Genomic DNA, 26,309 nt, shown 5'->3' with positions numbered 1-26,309 from the left:
CGATCATTGGAATAATATTTCACTATCCGGGTTGCAGCGGTTTTACTATGCTAAATTTTATACGCCATTTTATTATCCGGGTTGCAGCGGTAGCTAGCAACCTCCGGGTTGCAGCGGTAGCTAGCAACCTCCGGGTTGCAGCGGTAGCTAGCAACCTAGTAAGAGACGATCACGTCCAATGTTAAGAAATATAAAAACCCATAGTTCCTAACAGAGGAGTCAGATCAAAACAAAAAGTACACCATAAGAACCGCCTTGTCCGAAACCTCTATAAAGGAAACTTACCGTCCTTCGGCTTGAATAACAAAGAAAATATATTGGCTTGAAAATCAATCAAATTGACTTTTACCACGTTATTCTCCACAAACGGGATATTTTTTTCTCTTTTCTTTTGTATCCAGAGATAGCTTGGCACTGGAACATCGTAGAGGGTTGTTCAATAGCTCATTTTAAAGGAAGTTAATTGGGTTAAAAACCTTTTGTAATTAAAATAAATTATTTTTAAAAGAGAATAAATTTTTCCACCAAAAACTGCATTTCCGATGTTTTTTCACACTGCAGTCTTTCAAACATAATCGTATACCAGCGGTAAGATTTGAACCCACGCCTCCGAAGAGACTGGTGGCTAACACCAGTGCCTTGGACCACTCGGTCAGGTTGCCTCTCACAAATAAATATATATGTGAATCTGGGTTGCGGCAGTAGCTAGCAATCTAGTAAGAGACGATCAGTCCAATGCTAAGAAATATAACAAAACTCCTAAAAATAGAGTCAAATCAAAACAAAAGTACATCATTAGAATTACCTTGTCTGAAACCCTACTAGATAAATATTGAATGTCGTCATAGTTTTATATTAGAGCTATGACGTGAATAGAAAAACACGAAAATATATTGTTGTTTCTGAAAACGTCATGAAATAATATCATTGCGCTATGACGTCAATAAAATCATTACGCAGTGACGTCATAATTACTATATAAGAAGCGTCAGAAGTGTAAATGTTCTCATTCATAATTACATATTGGTTTCAATCAAGCAAGCTATACGCAAGTTTAAAAAACCGTACTACACAAACAACAGAGATAGTAACTTGAAAATAAATTATTATACAATAAAGAACGACACCTTGCCCATGTTAACTAAAATATAAATAGGGATTATATAATTTCCATCAGTATCTTGGCTGTAGGGATGGCTGAAACCTAGTCCGGGTTGCAGCGGTAGCTAGCAACCTAGTAAGAGACGATCACGTCCAATGTTAAGAAATATAAAAACCCATAGTTCTTAAAAAAAGAGTCAGATCAAAACAAAAAGTACACCATTAGAACCGCCTTGTCCGAAACCCCTGCATAGTAAAATTTTTGTCCCTTGGCTTGAACAGCAAGGGAAATATATTGGCTTGAAAATCAAGAAAAGTGGCAGCTACTACAACATTCTGCCTAAACGGGATATTTTTTTCTTTTTTTCTTTTTTTTTTCTTTTTTATCCAGAGATAGCTTGGCACTGGAACATCGTAGAGGGTTGTTCAATAGCTCATTTTAAAGGAAATTAATTGGGTTAGAAATCTATAGTAACTAAAATAAATTATTTCTAAAAGAGAATAAATTTTTCCACCAAAAACTGCATTTTGATGTATTTTCACACTGCAGTCTTTCAAACATAATCGTATACCATCGGTAAGAATTGAACCCACGCCTCTGAAGAGACTGGTGGCTAACACCAGTGCCTTGGACCAATTGGCCAGGCTTCCTCTCATAAATAAATATATCTGTGAATTTGGGTTGCAGCAGTAGCTAGCAACCTAGTAAGAGACGATCAGTCCAATGCTAAGAAATATAAAAACCCAAAACTCCTAAAAATAGAGTCAGATCAAAACAAAAGTACATCATTAGAAATACCTTGTCTGAAACCCTACTAGATAAATAATGAACGTCATCATAGTTTTATATTAGAGTTATGACGTGAATAGAGTGACGTCATAATTAGTATATAAGGAAAGTCAAAACTGAAAATTCTCTCATTCTTGATTAGAATAATGGTTAGATCAAAGCAGGCTATACGCAAGTTGAAGAAAGAGTACTACACAAACAACAGAGATAGTAACTTGAAAAGAAAAAAGCAAAGGTATTCAACCGACCAGGCGTATCGAGAAGTAATAATTGAGAGAGCAAAAGAAAACAGCAAGATGTGTTATCACAATGATACAGTAAAGAACGATCTCTCATCCATAGTAACTGATAAATGGGGGTTCCAGGGGTAGTTACTTGAGGTTCGTCTCTTACTATTTCAAAGAAGAAAAAGCCATAGGCTTTTTCCTGTTTGTAATGATTTTTTTAAAGATCGATATATTTTTTAAAGTCATAACTATAAAGAACAAACACTAGCTATAGTGACTAAAATAATAATTAATAGTAATAGTATAATCCGGTTTGCATCGGTAGCTAGCAATCCAGTAAGAGACAATCACGTCCAATACTATGAAATATCATAACCCATTATTATAATAATATAAATATAAGAAACAATCGCGTCCAATGCTAAGAAATATAAAAACCCACAACTTCAAAACAAAAGTCAGATCAAAACAAAAAGTATGCCGTTAGAACTGCCTTGTCCAAAACCCTTATATAGGAAATTTTTGGTCATTTGGCTTGAACAGCAAGGTTACAATAAAAAACGATCATTGGAACAACAAACAATTGCATACATTGGAATTAGCTAGCTACTTGATTGCTTGAGACTCGTCTCTTACTATTTCAAAGAAGAAAAAGCTGTAGGCTTTTTCCTGTGTGTAATCAGTTTATTATCATAGACAGCATGCTAGCACTGCCTGAGTAAAGAACGATGTGGGCACAATGTGTTTTTTTCTTATTCAGTCAGGTACTTCGTATCGAAGGAGTCGTCGTATCCGGTTGTCAGCGAGTTTACAGTGAAGAACGAACATTAGCTCATAGTAACAGAAATACGAATATCTAGGTTGCAGCGGTAGCTAGCAACCTATTTATTACATAATACGGGTTGCAGTGGTAGAAATACGGGTTGCAGCGGTTATAATAAAGAACGAACACTAGCTCACAGGAATTGAAATAATAATTAATTGTACTCCGGGTTGCAGCTTACACAAATCCATACTCATACAAACTGAAGGGGTCGCTAGCTATTGCTGCAACCTGGATCTTTTCTTACATTTAAAGTTCTACCCATAAAATCACATGACGAGTAGTAAAAACCAAATAAAAAAAACAATTCTGAATTTTTAGGTATTTTTCTAGTTTGATTTAGAAAAATTTGAAATTAATGCTCAGGCACAATAAACATTTTTGCAGTTTACACAGTAACTTTAGCTATTCTGAAGTGAAAACTAAAACAAAAAAAAGAATTTCTTTGCTACGGAAATATAGTACAGCGTTATAGAGATACGCACTTTAGGAGTAACTCTAGGAGAACACCATAAACATTTTTGCAGTTTACACAATAACTTAAGCGATTCTGAACTGAAAATATGTAAAAATATACTGATGTCATTCTCAGTCAGTAAAATTGAACTTGTGTTAAAATATTATATTTGACATATTTTTTACTTTCATTTATTTTATTTGAAAAACTAAAAGTTTCACTGCATTCGACAATTTAAGCATAAATAGCAAAAATATTTCAGTAAAAAGTTCCTTAGCAGATAAATTCCTAAATCCAGAGTGCAGCGGTAGCTAGCAACCTAGTAAGAGACGATCACGTCCAATGCTAAGAAATGTAAAAACCCATAGTTCCTAAAAAATGAGTCAGATCAATCCGGGTTGCAGCGGTAGCTAGCAAACTAGTAAGAGACGATCACGTCCAATGTTAAGAAATATAAAAACCCATAGCTCCTAACAAAGGAGTCAAATCAAAACAAAAAGTACACTATTAGAACCGCCTTATCCAAAACCCCTGTATAGGAAACTTTCTGTTCCTTGGCTTGAACAGCAAGAGAAATATAATGGCTTGAAAATCAAGAAAAGTGGCAGCTACTACAACATTCTGCGTAAACGGGATATTTTTTTCTTTTTTTCTTTTCCACAGATAGCTTGGCACTGGAACATCGTAGAGGGTTATTCAATAGCTCATTTTAAAGGAAATTAATTGGGTTACAAACCTTTTGTAACTAAAATAAATTATTTCTAAGAGAGAATAAATTTTACCACCAAAAAATGCATTTTTGATGTCTTTTCACACTTTAGTCTTTCAAACACAATCGTATACCAGCGGTAAGATTTGAACCCACATCTCCGAAGAGACTGGTGGCTAACACCAGTGCCTTGGACCACTCGGCCAGGCTGCCTCTCATAAATAACTATATATGTGAATCTGGGTTGCAGCAGTAGCTAGCAATCTAGTAAGAGACGATCAGTCCAATGATAAGAAATATAACAAAACTCCTAAAAATAGAGTCAAATCAAAACAAAAGTACATCAATAGAATTACCTTGTCTGAAACCCTACTAGATAAATAATGAATGTCGTCATAGTTTTATATTAGAGCTATGACGTGAATAGAAAAACACGAAATTATTTTGTTGTTTCTGAAGACGTCATGAAATAATACATTGCGCTATGACGTCATAATGAAATTAAATCATTACGCCGTGACGTCATAATTACTATATAATTGTATCCTGGAACCAACTTTTTTTGGTTTGTAAAACGTAAAGTTATTTATTGTCCATAAATATTGTCTTGTAATTCCAATTATTTTAGTTTTCAGTTCAGAATCCCTAAACTTATTATGTAAACTGCAAAAATATTTATGGTGTCTAACCAATAATACTAATTTTGTAATTAAAACGAGATAAATACCTGAAAATTTTAAAATTAGTTTTGTTTTATGCTAGGTTTTAGCTACTCGACACGGGGTATTGTGTACTTAATAATTTTAACCTTGAAAAAATATGGTCTCGCTTGAAAGGAAAAAAAGAAAGAATAACCAAAAAAAATGTCAAAATAGAGCAATACAAATTTCTACTAATAGAAAACTTTACTACACAAAAAATAAAGCTAGCATCCTGAAATATAAAAAAAGTTTATTTAAAAGAGATAAAAATGCCATCGAACGCAATAAAGCTCGAGCACGCGTAAGGATTGCTACTAAGATGTCTTGTGATCCAGGATTTTAGAAAATGAATTATGACAGAGCAAAACAGAGGTATCTTACGGATCAGGGGTATCGAGAAGGGAAAATTGAGACAGCCAAACAAAAGAGCAAGGAACGGTATGATAATAATAAAGATTATCGAAACGATCATAAGAAAAAAATTGCTACTAGAATAATGGGTAGATACTGGGGTGACAAAAGCTATAATGAAAAAATTAAATTCACTGCGAGGTTGTACCGAAGAACGGATAAGGACAAAGGGAAAAATTACATTCAGAAATACAAGAAGATGGCAAAAATGCAGGCTGATCTTCGTAAATTGAGAAACATTTTACGCATGTTTTACCAGGATCACGAAAAGTATTCAAAATTACAGATTAAAATTCTCTTTGAAAGAGCGGATGCTGTTGAAAAGTCGGCTAGAAATGCTTTGGCAAAGCTTCATAGTAATATCCAAAAGAAATGTTGTCAGTTTAATGAAAACCTTCCAAGGTATGGATTGGCAACTGCGGAACAGATTATAGATGCAATTGAAAATGTTCGACAACACAGTGAATATATGGAGATGTACTTCTTAGAAAATTCGTATATTAATTTTTATAATAAAGATCGAACTCTTCCCTATACTAACTTGCATAGGCAACTTCACTATAGTTAACATTACAGTATTTATATTATACATCCGGGTTGCAGCGGTAGCTAGCAACCTAGTAAGAGACGATCACGTCCAATGTTAAGAAATATAAAAACCCATAGTTCCTAAAAAGGGAGTCAGATCAAATTCAAAAGTACACCTTTAGAACCGCCTTGTCTGAAACCCTTGTATAGTAAACTTTCTGTCCCTTGGATTGAACAGCAAGGGAAATATATTGGCTTGCAAATCAAGAAAAGTGGTAGCTACTACAAAATTCTGCCTAAACGGGATTTTTTTTTCTTTTTTTCTTTTTTTCTTTCTTTTCCAGAGATAGCTTGGCACTGGAACATCGTAGAGAGTTGTTTAATGGCTCATTTTAAAGGAAATTAATTGGGTTAAAAACCTTTCGTAACTAAATTAAATTATTTCTAAAAGAGAATAAATTTTTCCACCAAAAACTGCATTTTTGATGTCTTTTCATGCTTATAATAAAGAACGAACTCTTTCCTATACTAAATAAGCCTATACTAGTTAATGATATATCCAGGTTGCAGCGGTAGCTAGCAACCTAGTAAGAGATGATCACGTCCAATGTTAAGAAATATAAAACCCATAACTCCTAAAAAAAAGTCAGATCAAAACAAAAAGTACACCATTAGAACCGCCTTGTCCAAAACCCCTATATAGGAAACTTTCTGTCTCTTGGCTTGAAAAGCAAGGGAAATATATTAGCTTGACAATCAAGAAAAGTGGCGGCTACTACAACATTCTGCCTAAACGGCATATTTTTTTTCTTTTTTTCCACAGATAGCTTGGCACTGGAACATCGTAGAGAGTTGTTCAATGGCTCATTTTAAAGGAAATTAATTGGGTTAAAAATTTACATTAAAAGACGAGCATTGGAATAACAAAAATTTGCATACATTGGAATTAGTTAGCCACTTGATAGTTTGAGGTTCGTCTCTTACTATTTTAAAGAAGAAGAAGCCATAGGCTTTTTCCTGTTTTTAATCATAGCTCCTAAAAAAGGAGTCAGATCAAAACAAAAAGTACACCATTAGAACCACCTTGTCCGAAACCCCTATATTGGAAACTTTCTTTCCCTTGGCTTTAACATCCGGGTTGCAGCGGTAGCTAGCAACCTAGTAAGAGACGATCACGTCCAATGTTAAGAAATATAAAAACCCATAGTTCCTAAAAAAGGAGTCAGATCATCCGGGTTGCAGCGGTAGCTAGCAACCTAGTAAGAGACGATCACGTTCAACGTTAAGAAATATAAAAACCCTTAGTTCCTAACAGAGGAGTCAGATCAAAACAAAAAGTACACCATTAGAACCACCTTGTCCGAAACCTCTATAAAGGAAACTTACCGCCCTTCGGCTTGAATAACAAAGAAAATATATTGGCTTGAAAATCAAGCAAATTGACTTTTACCACGTTATTCTCCACAAACGGGATATTTTTTTCTCTTTTCTTTTGTATCCAGAGATAGCTTGGCACTGGAACATCGTAGAGGGTTGTTCAATAGCTCATTTTAAAGGAAATTAATTGGGTTAAAAACCTTTTATAACTAAAATAAATTTTGTCTAAAAGAGAATAAATTTTTCCACCAAACACTGCATTTTCGATGTCTTTTCACACTGCAGTCTTTCAAACATAATCGTATACCAGCGGTAAGATTTGAACCGACGCCTCCGAAGAGACTGGTGGCTAACACCAGTGCCTTGGACCACTCGGTCAGGTTGCCTCTCATAAATAAATATATATGTGAATCTGGGTTGCGGCAGTTAACAGTAAAGAACGATCTCTCTCCCATAGTAACTGATATGTTTCCTGGTTGCAGCGGTAGCTAGCAACCTAGTAAGAGATCACGTCCAATGTTTACAGTAAAGAACGATCTCTCTCCCATAGTAACTGATATGTTACATTAGAAGAAGATCATTGGAATAAAAATCCGGGTTGCAGTGGTAGCTAGCAACCTAGTAAGAGACGATCATGTCCAATGTTAAGAAATATAAAAACCCATAATTCCTAAAAAAAGGAGTCAGATCAAAACAAAAATTATAATAAAGAACGACCTCTTTCCTATACTAAATTTTATAGGCCACTTATCTATAGTATAGGCTAATACATTTATTATATTTAAGGTCATTATCTGGGTTGCAGCGGTAGCTAGCAACCTAGTAAGAGAAGATCACCTCCAATGTTAAGAAATATAAAACCCACCAACTCCTAAAAAAAGAGTCAGATCAAAACAAAATACACCATTAGAACTGCCTTGTCCGAAACCTCTATAAAGAAAACTTACCGCCCTTTGCCTTTGAATAACAATTGAAAATATATTGGCTTGAAAATCAAGAAAATTGACTTTTACCACGTTATTCTCCACAAACGGGATATTTTTTTATTTCCGCTTGATTTTCCTCCTCTGCTAGCTGGGCACTGAAAAATCATAGAGAGCTGTATAATAGCTCATTTTAAAGGAAATTGCAACATCTAGTGCCTTTTGTAATTAAATTATAATAAAGAACGAATATTTTACCGATTATCTACTAATAACCATATATGACGTAATAAGTGACATGACGTAATATCTAAAACCTATTGTGTACTAATAACCATATATGACTTAATGAGCGACGTGACGTAAAAATTGAAAAAATTAATTTTTATTTTATTTTCGTTTTTAGTTCAGAATAGCTAAAGTTATAAACTGCAAAAATATTTATGGTGTCTGAACAATAGTTTTAATCTTTTAATTTAGACTAAAAAAATACGTGAAAATTTAAAAATTAGTTTAATTTTTTGTTAGATTCTTGATACTTGATACGTGACATAAACATTCAACTAATGGTTACATAATGGTTTCAATGAAGCAAGCTACACGCAAGTTAAAAAAAATAGTACTACCAAAAAAACAGAGATAGCATCTTGAAAAGAGAAAAGCAAAGGTATTCAACCGACCAGGCGTATCGAGATGCGAAAATTGATAGTGACAAACAGCGTTATTATAATGATGTAGTTTATTATAATAAAGAACAACTCCTTGCCTATACTAAAGTTTATACGCCACTTAATTATAGTATAGGTTAGTAATTTAACAGATAGCTTGGTTATAATAAAGAACGAATATTTTATCATAATAAAGAACGACCTCTTGCATATACTAAATTTTATAGGCAACTTAACAATATCCGGGTTGCAGCGGTAGCTGGCAACCTAGTAAGAGACGATCACGTCCAATGTTAAGAAATAAAAAAACCATAGCTCCTAAAAAAAGGAGTCATATCAAAACAAAAAGTACACCATTAGAACCGCCATGTCCGAAATCCCTGTATATTAAACTTTCTGTCATTTGTCTTGAATAACAAAGAAAATATATTGGCTTGAAAATCAAGAAAGTTGACTCTAACCACGTTATTCTCCACAAATGGCATAATTTTTTTTCTCTTTTTTTTTGTTTCTTTTCCAAAGATAGCTTGGCACTAGAACATCGTAGAGAGTGGTTCAATAGCTCATTTTAAAGTAAATTAATTGGGTTAAAAATCTTTAGTAACTAAAATAAATTATTTCTAAAAGAGAATAAATTTTTCCACCGAAAACTGCATTTTTGATGTCTTTTCATGCTCAAAAACACGACATTATGTTGTTGTTTCTGAAGACGTCATGAAATAATATCGCAACGCGATGACGTCATGAAATAACATTATTACGCCATTCTTTGTCGTTCTTAAATAGTAATTATGACTTCATGGCGTAATGATGTTATTTCATGACAGCGGTAGCTAGCAACCTAGTAAGAGACGATCACGTCCAATGTTAATCCGGGTTGCAGCGGTAGCTAGCAACCTAGTAAGAAACGATCACCTCCAATGTTAAGAAATATAAAACCCCCCAACTCCTAAAAAAGAGTCAGATCAAAACAAAAAGTACACCATTAGAACCGCCTTGTCCGAATCCTCTATAAAGGAAACTTACCGCCTTTTGGCTTGAATAACAAAGAAAATATATTGGCTTGAAAATCAGGAAAATAGACTTTTACCACGTTATTCTCCACAAACGGGATATTTTTTTCTTTCCGCTTTTTTTTCCTGCTCAGCTAGCTGGGCACTGGAAAATCTTAGAGAGTTGTATAATAGCTCATTTTAAAGGCAATTGCAACATCTAGTCACTTTTGTAATTAAAAATAAAATACTTTTTAAAGTAGAATCAATTTTGTCAAAAAAATTGTATTTTTGATGTATTTTCATACTGCAGTCTTTTCAAAGATATTTGAATTTTGAAGCAATAAAACAGTTCATGGTAATGAACTCTATAGTAATAATAGCTACTTGTCTCAATAGTAACCGAAACTCCTGGAACCAAAATTTTCTTTTTTGGCTTAATCGCTAAAATTATTATGTAAACTACAAAAATATTTATGATGCCTAATCAGTAATAGTAATGTTATCCGGGTTGCAGCGGTAGCTAGCAACCTAGTAAGAGACGATCACATCCAATGTTAAGAAATATAAAAACCCCTAACTCCTAAAAACAGAGTCAGATCAAAACAAAAAGTACACCATTAGAACCGCCTTGTCCAAAACCCCTATAAAGGAAACTTACCGCCCTGCGGCTTGAATAACAAAGAAAATATATTGGCTTGATAATCAAGAAAATTGACTTTAACCACGTTATTCTCCACAAACGGGATATTTTTTTCTTTCTTTCTTTTCCAGAGATAGCTTGGCACTGGAACATCGTAAAGAGTTGTTCAATGGCTCATTTTAAAGGAAATCTCTAGATCTAGCGCTATTTGTACTTAATTTTTTTTTTTATTAATTATTTTTACGAAAAACTTAATTTTTTATATACAATTTTAATCAATGACGTCATAGTCTTTGGATGTAGTTAGTACATAAAGTCTGGATCATCGAATTAAAGCTGAAACTAAGTAAAGAACAATTATGCCTCCATATATTCACAGTGATCTATAAAATTTCCCATTACATCTATAAACTGTTCCACAGTTGCCGGTTCATACCTTGGAAGCTTTTCACTAAACATGCAACATTTCTTTTGGATGTTACTATGAAGTTTTGCGAAAGCATCTCTAGCTGACTTTTCAACAAAATCCATTCTTTCAGAGATAATTTTAATCTTTTTTATAATAAAGATCGAACTCTTCCCTATACTAACTTGCATAGGCAACTTCACTATAGTTAAGATTACAGTATTTATATTATACATCATTATAAATTATAAAAGGTTCAAAATGTTCGAAGACTATAGAGTTAAAAATTTTCCCACACCGGGAATTGAACCCAGGCCTGTTAAGTCAAAGTTAACTATCCTAGCCACTAGACCATATGGGACCATAAGGAAGTATGATTTAAGAACCATATGCATATTATTATTTCACCATACCAATTATAATTCGTCTCTTACTATTCCAAAGAAGAAAAAGCCTTAGGCTTTTTCCTGTTTGTAATCCGGGTTGCAGCGGTAGCTAGCAACCTAGTAAGAGACGATCACGTCCAATGTTCAAAAATGTAAAAACCCATAGTTCCTAAAAAAAGGAGTCAGATCAAAACAAAAAGTACACCATTAGAACCGCCTTGTCCGAAACTCCTTGAAAGGAAACTTACCACCCTTTGGCTTGAACAGCAAGGGAAATATTAATAATAAAGTTTACAGTAAAGAACGATCTCTCTCTCATACTCACTGATACATGGTGGTTCCAGGTGTAGTTACATACCGGACGAATATTGCTCATCATAAATGGTGTTTGTCAATTATACGGGTTGCAGCGGTAGCTAGCAACCTAGTCTGGGTTGCAGCGGTAGCTAGCAACCTAGTAAGAGACGATCAAGTCCAATGTTACGAAATATAAAAACTCATAGTTCCTAAAAAAAAGTCAGATCAAAACAAAAAGTACACCATTAGAACCGCCTTGTCCGAAATCCCTGTATAGAATACTTTCAGTCCCTTGGCTTGAACAGCAAAGGAAATATATTGGCTTGAAAATCAAGAAAATTACATTACAATACGATCATTGGAATAACATACCACTGCATACATTGGACTTAGATAGCTACTTGATTGCTTTAGGATCGTCTCTTACTATTTCAAAGAAGAAAAAGCCGTAGGATTTTTCCTGTTTGTAATGATATTTACAGTAAAGAACGATCGCTCATGCATAGTAACTGATATATGGTGGTTCCAGGGGTACTTACTTGGGGTTCGTCTCTTACTATTTCAAAGAAGAAAAAGCCGTAGGCTTTTTCCTGTTTGTAATGATATAGCATAAAACGAATTCCAAGTTGTAACTGACGTCATCCTGGTTGTTATAGTAAAGAACGAACTCTTGCCCTTAGTTACCTACTATGTCATGTCAAATTAGCTAATTAATTTCATCTAATTTTGTTTAAAAAAAATTACCACACCGGGATTCGAACCCAAGACAATTAATTGAAAGCCAACTACCCTAAACCACTAAACCATATGAGATATATATAGAAAGCTAGTTAATTGTTTTATGATCCCTTATAGCATAAATTTCATCGGATATAGCTGAAACCTAGTAAAGAACAAACCACGGCACATAGTAACTATTTCCGGGTTGCAGCGGTAGCTAGCAACCTAGTAAGAGAAGATCACGTCCAATGTTAAGAAATATAAAAACCCCTAACTCCTCAAAAAAGATTCAGATCAAAACAAAAATTACCCCATTAGAACCGCCTTCTCCAAAACCCATATAAAGGAAACTTACCGCTCTTTGGCTTGAATAACAAAGAAAATATATTGGCTTGAAAATCAAGAAAATTGACTTTAACCACGTTATTCTCCACAAACGGGATATTTTTTTCTTTCCGTTTTTTTTTCTCCTCACCTAGCTGGGCACTGGAAAATCATAGAGAGCTGTAAAACAGCTCATTTTAAAGGAAATTGCAACATCTAGTCACTTTTGTAATTAAAAATAAAATACTTTTTAAAGTATTTTATTTTTAATTACAAAAGTAATTAATTTTGCAGAAAATTGTACCTTCTTTACTGAGTTACCTGTAGTTTTTATAAAATCATATTACTTTCATAACAACATTTTTACTATCCGGGTTGCAGCGGTAGCTAGCAACCTAGTAAGAGACGATCACGTCCAATGTTAAGAAATAAAAAAAACCATAGTTCCTAAAAAAGGAGTCAGATCAAAACAAAAAGTACACCTTTAGAACCGCCTTGTCCGAAACCCCTGTATAGGAAACTTTCTGTCCCTTGGCTTGAACTTCAAGGGAAATATATTGGCTTTAAAATCAAGAAAATTGACTTTAACCACGTTATTCTCCCCAAACGAGATATTTTTTTCTTTCTTTCTTTTGTTTCCAGAGATAGCTTGGCACTGGAACATCGTAGCCATTTGTTCAAAGGCTCATCCTAAAGGAAATTAATTGGGTTAAAAACCTTTTGTAACTAAAATAAATTATTTCTAAAAGAGAATAAATTTTTCCACTAAAAACTGTATATATGATGCAGTGACGTCATAATTATTATATAAGAAACATCAAAACTGTTAATGGTCTCATTCAAGAATGCATAATGGTTAGATCAAAGCAAGCTACACACAAGTTAAAACATCAGTACTACAAAAAAAAACAGAGAAAGTAATCCGGGTTGCAGCGGTAGCTAGCAACCAAGTAAGAGACGATCACCTCCAATGTTAAGAAATATAAAAACCCATAGTTCCTAGAAAAGGAGTCAGATCAAATTCAAAAGTACACCATTAGAACCGCCTTGTCCAAAACCTATGTATAGTAAAATTTCTGTCCCTTGACTTGAACAGCAAGGGAAATATATTGGCTTGAAAATCAAGAAAAGTGGCAGCTACTACAACATTCTGCCTAAACGGGATATTTTTTTTTCTTTCCGCTTTTTTTTCTCCTCAGCTAGCTGGGCACTGGAAAATCATAGAGAGCTGTATAATAGCTCATTTTAAAGGAAATTGCTACATCTAGTCACTTTTGTAATTAAAAAGAAAATATCTTTTAAAGTAGAATCAATTTTGTCAAAAAAATTGCATTTTTGATGTATTTTCATACTGTAGTCTTTTCAAAGATATTTGATTACATTAAAGAACGATTCTGGGTTGTACACAAGGGATCGATTCTATAAAAGGGATTTTAAAATAAAGAACGAATATTTTACCGATTATCTACTAATAACCATATATGACGTAATAAGTGACATGACGTAATACATTAAAAGACGATCACTGAAATAACAAACCATTCAGTACATTGGACTTAGTTAGCTACTTGATTTTTTGAGTTTCGTCTCTTACTATTTAAAAGAAGAAAAAGCCGTAGGCTTTTTCCTGTTTGTATTTATAGTTAAAAAACGAACTCAAGTCCAAAGAAACTGAACCCTGTGGTTCATTCATATTATCTTCATTATTTCAGCTAGAATGTAAATAAACAAGTTTCTTTTTTAAATTTTAAATTGAAAAGATAGTACTTTTAATTCAACATATTAAAAGTTCTCCCTGACGGGGACTCGAACACCCTTCTCCTAGGTGAAAAATAATGAAAAATAATTTTGATGTCTTTTCATAGTGTTATAGTAAGGAACGAGATCTAGCCCATGTTAATTGAAATCCGGGTTTCTTCTTCTTCTTCTTTTCCAGAGATAGCTTGGCACTGGAACATCGTAGAGAGCTGTTCAATGGCTTATTTTAAAGGAAATTAATAGGGTTAAAAATCTTTTGTAACTAAAACAAATTATTTTTAAAACATTATAATAAAGAAAGAATATAAAGTTGTAAAGATACAAAGAGATTAAATTTTCTCGTATTATATTATAATATATAACGTAAAAAGTGATCCGGGTTGCAGCGGTAGCTAGCAACCTAGTAAGAGACGGTCGAGTCCAATGTTAAGAAATATAAAAACCCATTGCTCCTAAAAAAGGAGTCAGGTCAAAACAAAAAGTACGCCATTAGAACCGCCTTGTCCGAAACCCCTGTATAGGAAACTTTCCGTCATTTGGCTTGAACAGCAAGGGAAATATATTGGCTTGAAAATCAAGAAAATTGAGTTTAACCACGTTACTCTCTACAAACGGCATATTTTTTTCTTTTTTCTTTCTTTTCCACAGATAGCTTGGCATTACATTAAAGAATTATAAGTTATCCGAGTTGCAGCGGACGCTATCCGGGTTGCAGCGGTAGCTAGCAACCTAGTAAGAGACGATCACGTCCAATGTTAAGAAATATAAAAACCCCTAACTCCTAAGAACAAAGTCAGATCAAAATAAAGAGTACACCATTAGAACCGCCTTTTCCGAAACCCCTGTATAGTAAAACTTTCTGTTATTTGGTTTGAGGATGACGCTCCCTCCACAGTCAATGCAAGGGTTGTAAGTGATTGCTGTTTTTATTATGGGGACGCGATCGTCCTTCACTATATTACTACCACCAAAACCCATGGTTCTCATTTAAAATCCTTACAACTTCCATTTCAAACAATTTCATGCTGTTTCATTTTCCTTTCAGATTTCTATGCTTAAAGTGCTTTTTCAATACCCACTTTTAGATAAATAATTACCATAATTTTCCACTGTAATTGCAGCTTCAGGTGGTGGGCAGTTTATCACATCATACAGAGCTATAATATACAATTGTTTCAGCTTCATTGCCTAAAAGCCATTTTGTCCCTTTTTTGCCCGTACAACACCATGATCCCTTGAAAGGTAAAAATACTTCATTCCTCCCATCATAATACCGTTTCCAGAAAACTCATGTGAATCATATTTTGATATAATCGCTTTCAATTCAGCTGCTGTGGCAGAAAATTCCCTAGACTTTGCCCAAACTGACCCATCAACACCAATAATAGCAGCTTCCGAAATACCTTTTGATAGCAATTGACTTTTAATATGATCAATCCAAGAATTCATCTTAATAATTATTCAATTCAACAATATATTTTCACCTCATAAACTGACGTAACGAGTCACTTGAAGCAAAACGAAAAGTATACTAATTTAAAAATTCTTAGGTATTTTTCTAGTTTGAATTAGAAAATTAAAATTATTTCTCAGAAACCATAAAAATTTTTGCAGTTTGCAGTTAATAAAATCATTTTGTTTAAAATTTTTAGATATTATTTTATTTCCAAATGACGAATTAGATTTTGTTTATGTTAAGTAGTTAGAAAATAACAAAAAACAAAACTAATTTTTTTTTTCTTTTTTTGTTTGAATTAAAAAATAAAAACCATCCCTCAGACATCATAAATAATTTTGCAGTTAGCCGCTAAATAAAATTATTTTATTTAAAATTTTCGGGAATTTATATAATTTCAGTCGGCGATTCGGAATTTTGTTAAAACCTTAAAACAAGCAGGTTTTTTTTCAAACCCTAAAAGAATTGTATTTTTTGTTACAGCCCTAAAAGAAATACTGCATTTTACATAAAAATATCTACATACGTTTTATAATGTTAAAAATAATATTTTTATTTTTGCATGCAATAGGATGTTAATAACAATAGCTACTATAGCTATATCTGATGACTCGATGAATCCGATGATTCTTGATATTATTTTAATTACAAAAGACACTAATATAGTAATGTCGTTTAAAATTAACCATTATACAGCTCTCTATAATTTTCCAGTGACCAGCTAGCTGAGGAGAAAAAACGGAAAGAAATTACATGCCTCATGTGGAGAATATTTTGGTTACAGTAAATAACGATCTCTGGCCCATAGTAACTGAAATATGGTGGTTGCAAGGGTAGCTGCAAGCCATCCAGATTGGAGTGATACCTGGGTTTTAGCGGTAGCTGCAAACAAAATTCAAAGAAAATATGTCGGCTTCTTATTAATTAAAAATCATCCCTGGTAATTACAAAAGCTGGATCTATCTGGGACTTGAAGGTGGGACCTCTTTCACCCAAAGTTTACATTAAATTACATAAAATATTGATATAGTCCATCATAAATGAAATTATCCAGGTAGTTACTAATAAAAATTTAGTTTAGACTTTAACTTGACAATTTTTTGACGATCAGTCCAATGCTAAGAAATATAAAACCCAAAACTCCTAAAAATAGAGTCAGATCAAAGCAAAAGTACATCATTAGAACTAAATTGCCTGAAACGTTACTAGGTAAATAATGACTATCATCACAGTTTTATATTAGAGTTATGACGTGAATAGAAAAACACAAAATTATATTGTTGTTTCTGAAGACGTCATGAAATAATACCATTGCGCCATGACGTCATGAAATGAAATCATTACGCAGTGACGTCATAATTACTATATAAGAAACGTCAAATCTTTAAATGATCTAATTCATGAATAAATAAAGGTTAGATAAAAGCAAGCTACACACAAGTTAAAAAAACGTTACTACAAAAAAAAACAGAGATAGTATCTCTAAAAGAGAAAATCAAAGGTATTCAGCTAACCAGGTGTATCGCGAAGTTTTCAAACAAAACAGCAAGGTTTTTAATCAAAATGATGAAGATTATAGATATGCGAAAATTCAGACATCCAAACAAAAGATAAAGGAGTGTTATCACAATGATTAAGATTATAGAGAAGCAACAATTGAGCAAGATAGACAACAGATCAAGGAGCGATATCAAAATGATAAAGATTACCGAAAAATATATATGAAAAAAGTTGCTACCAGAATAATGGGTAGATACTGGGGTCACAAAAGCTATGATGAAAAAATTCAATTCTCTGCGAGGTTGTACCGAAAAACGCATAAGGACAAAGGGAAAAATTACATTCAGAAATACAAGAAGATGGCAAAAATGCAGGCTGATCTTCGTAAATTGAGAAACATTTTACGCATGTTTTACCAGGATCACGAAAAGTATTCAAAATTACAGATTAAAATTCTCTTTGAAAGAGCGGATACTGTTGAAAAGTCGTCTAGAAATGCTTTGGCAAAGCTTCATAGTAATATCCAAAAGAAATGTCGTCAGTTTAATGAAAAGTTTCCAAGGTATGGATTGGCAATTGCGGAACAGTTTGTGGATGCAATGGAAAATGTTCGACAACACACTGAAGATACGGAGACATACTTCTTAGAAAATTCGTATATTAATTTTGGAAGGAGCAATTGCAGTTTATGTAGCGGCAATAAAAATATATATACAAGCAAACCTATCAATAGCGAAGGAAAAGCAATGTTTTTCAATTATGGCGAAAACGAGCCTGTTAGGGTTATTTGTATATGTGTTTGTAAGACTACTGATTTAGAACAATTTCCTGGAACAATGACCCCAAGAAAAAAGTATTTCTAACTGTGTTTTAAACAGTTTTCTTAGTTCTACTAAATATTTGGCAAAAAATGCTCAGTGTAGTAGAACAAACTGTCCTGGAAAGTACCACACAACTATTGAAAAATGCTCTGAAACTAGATCTGACAAGGAAATCATGATGGCTGGAGTCACCTATAACAATTTAAGTAAACATTCAAAACCGAAAACTGGGCAGCAGGTTACTTGGCAATGTCACCCTGATATCTGCAAGCTCTATCGGACGGATATTGAATTATGTCAAATTCTTTTTGATATCCTTGAAAATAATATAGCATTAAAATTTTCAACTGACAAAGTGGTTAATTTCTACCTTGGCGAATTGGATTATTGTAAAATCAATTACAGGGACACAAGAAAGAATGGGCATACGTTATACTGTAGCCCAAATGAGGGATGTCAGAGCTATTTGCGTTGTCTAAGGGCACTAGCTCCAAATTTTCCTGTCTTGACCTGTTTCATTAATAGAGTATATAAGACAGTATCAAAATCTAAGATTATACAAAATATTAATCTACTAAAAGTCGAGGGCTCGTACAAGGAATTAAGTCATTATTTAGAAGAAGTGTCAAATAGACTCTGTCGTAATAGTCAAGACGTCATTTACGGTGATAGCAATATTACAGTTTCTGTGGATGAAAATACAATAATAAAATTATTTCTTGAGAGCCTTGATAAGGTAGCTAACATCAGGGATGTATACTCCACAATGTATTGTGACAGCTGCGAGCAGATAAAGAAAAAATACCAATTGAAGAGTCTAGGATCCCTTTCAAATAAGAAAGGTTTTGATGTAATGTTGGCCACAATTTTAGAACACCTCCAATAGGACGAACCCAAAGATGATAGAGAACAGCTAATTCATTGTACAGGTTGGAAAGAGGATGTCTTAGTTTCATTCTCTGTCTGTGATTACTGTGCTTGGAAAATGTTGAAAAGTCAGGAGAATATCCGATCCGTATTAAATAACCTTCATGTCGACTGTACACCGGAATGCATAAAGTCTTCAAATAATTTTGAAATGGCAGTGATTCGATTTGTAATGCCTTGTCTTACGATCGTAAGATTAGGGCAAGTAACTACATTGAAGAGACCTAGAACAGAAATTGTTGATGTTCTTAAGGGTAGAATAGTATATCTACCTGTTGATGTGCAAGCAAATGCAGATATTCAGCCTGAAAAACTTCTTAACATTGATAGTTTTGTAGTCATTGTCAATGGTCATCCCACTAACAACAAAAATGTTTGGACTGCACTAATAGATCTGAGAAAAGTCCATGAAGCACTGTTGTGTTTAAGAGAGAACAACAGTCTCTATAAAACATTACGCGCATACACACTAGAAGATTTAATACTTGAAGCGCGTCTTGCTGAAAAAGCGGTTGGTGTTGATAATTTACCTGAAATACCGGAAGCTGCAATCCTTCAGAAACTGACAGAAAGCGCAAAATCTACATTGGTTGAACATTTTTCTGTCCAATCTCTCAATTCAGCGGCTCCAAAAGACTTCCTAAGAGATTTTACGCAGATGAATGATCTTGGTACTGACCAATTTCAAATGAAGAAGCTAAAAGGTGAGAGCGAAGACTTATTTCAGGAAGAACTTGATCTAAAAGTGTTTCCAAATCTTTTCCCGAAAGGCAAATATGGCTTGCGTGACAAGGCAAGACCTTTTCGGATTAGGAATGCAGAATATTTTAAATCAAGGTTTCTTAGCAGACATACTAAGTTTTGTCTTGACAAACAGTATCTTTTTCACAGCTTCCAATTGCAAGAATTCTCTTACATGTGTAATAGCGACGGTCATATGTTATGGACTGTGAAACCAAATCAAATGCTCGTCAATTTATAGACTGGCTTCATTCCCGTGATGGAGAGATGGAAGCGACTTTGTTTTCTGTTCAGTCAAAAATCAGAGGATCTCAGCAGTCTTTTCAATCTCTTTCCTATAAAGTAAAGTCAATGATTGAGCAATTGGGTTCACCGACTTTTTTTCTGACAGTTTCATATGCTGAGTGGTACTCTCCTGAATTTATTGACTATTTACGGACTGTCCATAAGAACTCACCTGGTGTAGCAAAAATGACCCCAGCAGAGTTGACGTGTCTAGATCCAGTTTCAGTTTCCATGCACTTTGCCAAAGAATGGACACCTATATTTAATGAGCTAATTTGTTCAAAGACAAATCCTTTGTTTGGTAAAATTAAGGATCATTTCTGGCGTATCGAGAATCAGAAACAAGGTGCGCCTCATGTACACTGTGTTTTGTGGATTGAAGATACACCTATTATTGGAAAATCAACAGCATCTGAAGTGATTCATTATATCAATAGTATTATAACTTGTGAAATGCCAAACATATCGACTAGTCCAACTCTTCACAAACTGGTCAAAGACCATCAAGTGCACCACTGTAATAAATACTGTCAAAGAAAATATAAGAGCAAAAGAGGAAGATGGGTTACGCATTGTAAGTTTGGCTTTCCTCGTCCTACAAAGGAACGAACAGAATTATATGACATCCTTGACTGCTTGGCTCTTGGTACAGACCGTAAAAAGCCAAGAAAAAGAATATATAATCTGCTTCGAAGAGATGACGAGCGTTATATAAATGACTATTCTCCTGCGTTACTTATTGCTAATCGAGCAAACATTGATGTTCAATATATTGGCCATTTGGGCTCTAAATTACCGTATTACATTACCGATTACATGACTAAAGCAGAGAGTGTCGAAATAGAAGCAATGTGGGAGGAAGTAAATAATGCATGCAAAAGTCTTGGTCAACGAACTATGTCCTACTTGTTGAAGTCCATAAAAACCCGTCAAGTTGGAGCAGTTGAAGCTGCTGATAGGCTTCTTGGTACTAAATTGTATATTATTTCTAGGCAATTAGATATATTGACCACAGAGTAGTGATTTGTACATTGCCCACTGGGTTATTGATATCTACCCTAAAAGACCGGAACATATGGAAATTATCAGTCTTTTTCAGTTATTGTCTTGGTATGAACGGGAGCGTAATGGTACTGATGATAATATGATGTTAACTGACGGGTCCTTCTACCTCAGAAAAAGGCTTTTAAAACCATATATCATACAGCACAGAAAGGTAAACCCATTTGAAACTGACGAGAAGAAAAATGCTTACTATGGATATCTTTCAAAATTGTTTAAACCTTGGTGAAATGAAAATGAACTAGAAGTCAGTGGAAATAGCAACTACGAAACCTACTGTGTTGAATGTGTAAACTATCCCGACATGGTAGCACGAAAAAATTTGTTGTTAAGAGGAAAAGCGATATAGAATTTGAAGAAAGGGTCCGAGAACGTGCAAAAGAAATTCAGAAGGCAGAAAATATTTATGAAAACATTGAAGATGACCCAGAAAATGCAATTCAGGGAGGAATCATTGACAGAGCAGCAGATGCTCTGAAGTATTTGTTAGACGCAAAAAAACAGATTTCAAATGGTGACACCGAAGACAGGCTGAAAAATGATTATGAGTCGCTCAATATTGATCAAAAGAGAGTAGTTGACAAAATTTTGACTCAGTTACCAAGCGCAATGGTGCAACACCTTTGAAGTTGATTGTATCTGGATGTGGGGGTACAGGAAAATCTAGGGTTATCAGTGTCGTGAGAAGACTACTTTGCAACAAGTTCAAGAATAAAGATTGTCCCGTTGTAGTTATGGCACCTAATGGTATGGCTGCACATAGCATAAATGGTTTAACAATACATAGTTGTTTAAGTTTAGCTATTGATCAGGAAAACACCACAAAATACACCCCTCTCTCCACTGAAAAACTTCTTACTTTGAGAAAGACACTTAAGGAGACAAGACATTTTATTATTAACGAAATTAGTATGGTTTCGTCTCTTCTTTTAACCTATATTCATTTAAGACTATCAGAAATAATGGCAGCTGATTTGCCAATGGGTAATGCTAACTGCGTATTTTTGGGAGATTTTCTTCAATTAAGACCAGTAAGTGTCTTAATTGATTAAGACCAGTAAGAAATCCTCCTTATATACCTCTCACACGACTAGAAGTAAGAAATAGGATCAGATAAGTTAGTACTTTCAACCTCTGGCATCTATTTGAGTATGAGGAACTAAGCATAAATATGAGACAAAAGATGGATAAGAGCTGTGCTAATACACTTGCTGAAATTAGACAGGGGTTTTGCACTGGTGAAAATTTGAATAGTCTTTACAAGAGAAAAATTGGGAACTCCTACAGAGCTTCAAATGACGAAATTATAGATCTTTACTCAAAATTGTATGAAGAGTGAAATTACAGTAAGAGACGATCACGTCCAATGTTAAGAAATATAAAAACCCCTAACTCCTAAAAAAAAGTGTCAGATCAAAACAAAAAGTACACCATTAGAACCGCCTTGTCTGAAAACCCTATAAAGGAAACTTACCGCCCTTTGGCTTAAATAACAAAGAAAATATATTGGCTTGAAAATCAAGAAAATTGACTTTAACCTCGTTATTCTCCACAAACGGGATATTTTTTTTCTTTCTTTCTTCTTTTTCACCGATAGCTTGGCACTGGAACATCATAGAGACCTTTTTAATGATTCATTTAAAAGGAAATATCTAGATCATAATGCTATTGGTGCTCAATTTTTTTTTAATTAATTATTTTTTACGAAAAACTTAATTTTTTATATACAATATTGATCAATGACGTCATAGTCGTTGGATGTAGTTAATATCCGGATTGCAGCGGTAGCTAGCAACCTAGTAAGAGACGATCACGTCCAATGCTATTACATAAAGGCTCGATCATCGAATTTAAGCTGAAACTAAGTAAAGGACAATTATGCCTCCATATATTCACAGTGATGTATAAGATTTTCCATTACATCTGTAAACTGTTCCACAGTTGCCGGTCCATACCTTGGAAGCTTTTCACTAAACATGCAACATTTCTTTTGGATATTACTATGAAGTTTTGCGAAAGCATCTCTAGTCCGGGTTGCAGTGGTAGCTAGCAACCTAGTAATAGACGATCACGTCCAATTTTCAGAAATATAAAAACCCCTAACTCCTAAAAAAAATATAGAATAACAAAAAAAATAGAATAACAAAGAAAATATATTGGCTTGAAAATCAAGAAAATTGACTTCAACCACGTTATTCTCCACAAACGGGATATTTTTTTCTTTCTTTCTTCTTTTCCACAGATAGCTTGGCACTGGAACATCGTAGAGAGTTGTTCAATGGCTCATTTTAAAGTTACAGTAAAGAACGATCTCTCTCCCATACTAACTGATTTATGGTGGTTCCAGGTGTAGTTACATAAAGGACGAATATAGCTCATCATAAATGGTGTTGGTTCATATAGTAATGATATAGTTTTATTGATGCAAGAAGTATGGATTCATTGATGTAAGAAGTATGGAAGTATGGAAATGTATGGATGTAAGAAGTTTTTTTTCAAAATGCCTATTTAAACTTTTGGTTAATATGGATTGTGGTTTATATAAAGGATCGATGTGGTTCATTATAAATTGTAAACGGTGTAGAGCTTCTAATGTTCGAAGATTTCTTACAATAAAGATCGACACCTAGCCCATTTTAGCTGTAACATAAATAGATATTATGTAGTTTCCATCAGTAACATGGCTGTAGAGATGGCTGAAACCTAGTAAAGAACAATCTGGGTTGCAGCGGTAGCTAGCAATTCGGGTTGCAGTGGTATCGGGTTGCAGTGGTAATTAAAAATAAAATACTTTTTAAAGTATTTTATTTTTAATTACAAAAGTAATTAATTTTGCAGAAAATTGTACCTTCTTTACTGAGTTACCTGTAGTTTTTATAAAATCATATTACTTTCATAACAACATTTTTACTATCCCGGTTGCAGCGGTAGCTAGCAACCTAGTAAGAGACGATCATGTCCAATGTTAAGAAATATAAAAACTCATTACTCCTAAAAAAAACAGTCAGATCAAAACAAAAAGTACACCATTAGAACCGTCTTGTCCAAAAACCCTGTATAGGAAACTTTCTGTTCCTTGGCTTGAACAGCAAGGGAAATGTATTGGCTTGAAAATCAAGAAAAGTTGCAGCTACTACAGCATTCTGCCTAAACGGTATTTTTTTCTTTGTTTTCCACAGATAGCTTGTTACTTGAATATCGTAGAGAGTTGTTCAAGGGCTCATTTTGAAGAGAATTTAGTGGCTTAAAAACCTTTTGTAACTGAAACAAATTATTTTTAAAATAGAATAAATTTTTCCACTAAAACTGCATTTTTGATGTCTTTTCATACTGCAGTCTTTTCAAAGATATTTGATTTTTGAAGCAATCAAACAGTTCGTGGTAAAGCTATATTGAAACTTTATATTCCATGGCACTTGGACATCGTAGAGAGTTGTTCAATGGCTCATTTTAAAGGAAATTAATAGGGTTAGAAACCTTTTGTAATTAATTTCATGTTAAAGATTGATCAATAAAGTCATATTCTTAGGTTGTAGTCAGGTCGTCTCTTACTATTCCAATTAAGAAAAAGCCATAGGCTTTTTCCTGTTTGTTTTTTAGTAAAGAACAAACTCTAGCCCTTAGTACATTAAATTTAAATGCATCATTATATAGATGATGAATTTTCCTTAATCATCATAATAATGATATTAAAAGATGATCGTTAGAAGAACAAACCATTGCATACATTTGACTTAGTTAGCTGCCTGAATCTTTGAGACTCGTCTCTTACTACTCCAAATAAGAAAAAGACATTGGTTTTTTCCTGTTTGTAATCAGGGTTTTATAATAAAGAACGACCTCTTGCCTATACTAAATTTTATACGCCACTTAATTATAGTATAGGTTAGTAATTCCACAGATAGCTTGGCACTGGAACATCGTAGAGAGTTGTTTAATGGCTCATTTTAAAGCAAATTAATGGGGTTAAAATTTTTTTGTAGTTATAAAACAAATTATTTTTAAATAGAATCATTTTTCTCACGAAATTACATTAAAAGAAGATCATTACAATAACAAACCATTGCATACATTGGACTTAGTTAGCTACTTGATTGTTTGAGGTTCGTCTCTTACTATTTCACAAAAGAAAAAGCCGTAGGCTTTTTCCTGTTTGTAATTCGGGTTGCAGTGGTAGCTAGCAACCTAGTCCAGGTTGTAGTGTTTTTACATTAAAGAACGATCTCTCACCAATAGTAACTGATATACGGTGGCTCCAGGGGTAGCTACATCCGGGTTGCAGCGGTAGCTAGCAACCTAGTAAGAGACGATCACGTCCAATGTTAAAAAATATAAAACCCCCCAACTCCTAAGAAAAGAGTCAGATCAAAACAAAAAATACACCATTAGAACCGCCTTATCTGAATCCTCTATAAAGGAAACTTACCGCCCTTTGGCTTGAATAACAAAGAAAATATATTGGCTTGAAAATCAAGAAAATTGACATTTACCACGTTATTCTCCACAAACGGGATATTTTTTTTCTTTCCGCTTGATTTTTCTCCTCAGCTACTGGGCACAGGAAAATCATAGAGAGCTGTATAATAGCTCATTTTAAAGGAAATTGCAACATCTAGTGCCTTTTGTAATTAAAAATAAAATACTTTTTAAAGTAGAATCAATTTCGTCAAAAAAAATGCATTTTTGATGTATTTTCATACTGCAGTCTTTTCAAAGATATTTGAATTTTGAACCAATCAAACAGTTCATGGTAATGAACTCTATAGTAATAATAGCTACTTGTCTCAATAGTATATAATAAAGATCAAACTCTTCCCTATACTAACTTGCATACGCAACTTCACTATAGTTAAGATTACAGTATTTATGTTTTTACATTAAAAGACGATCACTGACATAACAAACCATTCCATACATTGGACTTAGTTAGCTACTTGATTGTTTGAGTTTCGTCTCTTACTATTTAAAAGAAGAAAAAGCCGTAGGCTTTTTCCTGTTTGTATTTATAGTTAAAAAACGAACTCAAGTCCAAAGAAACTGAACACTGTGGTTCATTCATATTATCTTCATTATTTTAGCTAGATACATAAAGGCTCGATCATCGAATTTAAGCTGAAACTAAGTAAAGGACTATTATGCCTACATATATTTATAGTGATGTATAAGATTTCCCATTACATCTGTAAACTGTTCCACAGTTGCCGGTCCATACCTTGGAAGCTTTTCACTAAACATGCAACATTTCTTTTGGATATTACTATGAAATTTTGCGAAAG

General features: G+C 33.8%; 1 non-coding gene across 1 annotated transcript; it reads right to left on the bottom strand.

The window, feature by feature from the left end:
- Nucleotides 1-11,045: 11,045 nt before the first annotated feature.
- On the bottom strand, nucleotides 11,046-11,117 carry TRNAQ-UUG (transfer RNA glutamine (anticodon UUG)). Its single transcript has one exon. It is a non-coding gene; the product is annotated as a tRNA-Gln (tRNA).
- Between the last annotated feature and the right edge of the window lie 15,192 nt (nucleotides 11,118-26,309).

This window comes from Artemia sp. Qi Xiang Cuo, chromosome 2 (assembly GCF_049724085.1).
Source record: "Artemia sp. Qi Xiang Cuo chromosome 2, ASM4972408v1, whole genome shotgun sequence".
NCBI classification, from domain to species: Eukaryota; Metazoa; Arthropoda; class Branchiopoda; order Anostraca; family Artemiidae; genus Artemia; species Artemia sp. Qi Xiang Cuo.
Note: the sequence above shows the minus strand (reverse complement) of the source record. Positions and strands in the feature narration are given on the sequence as shown.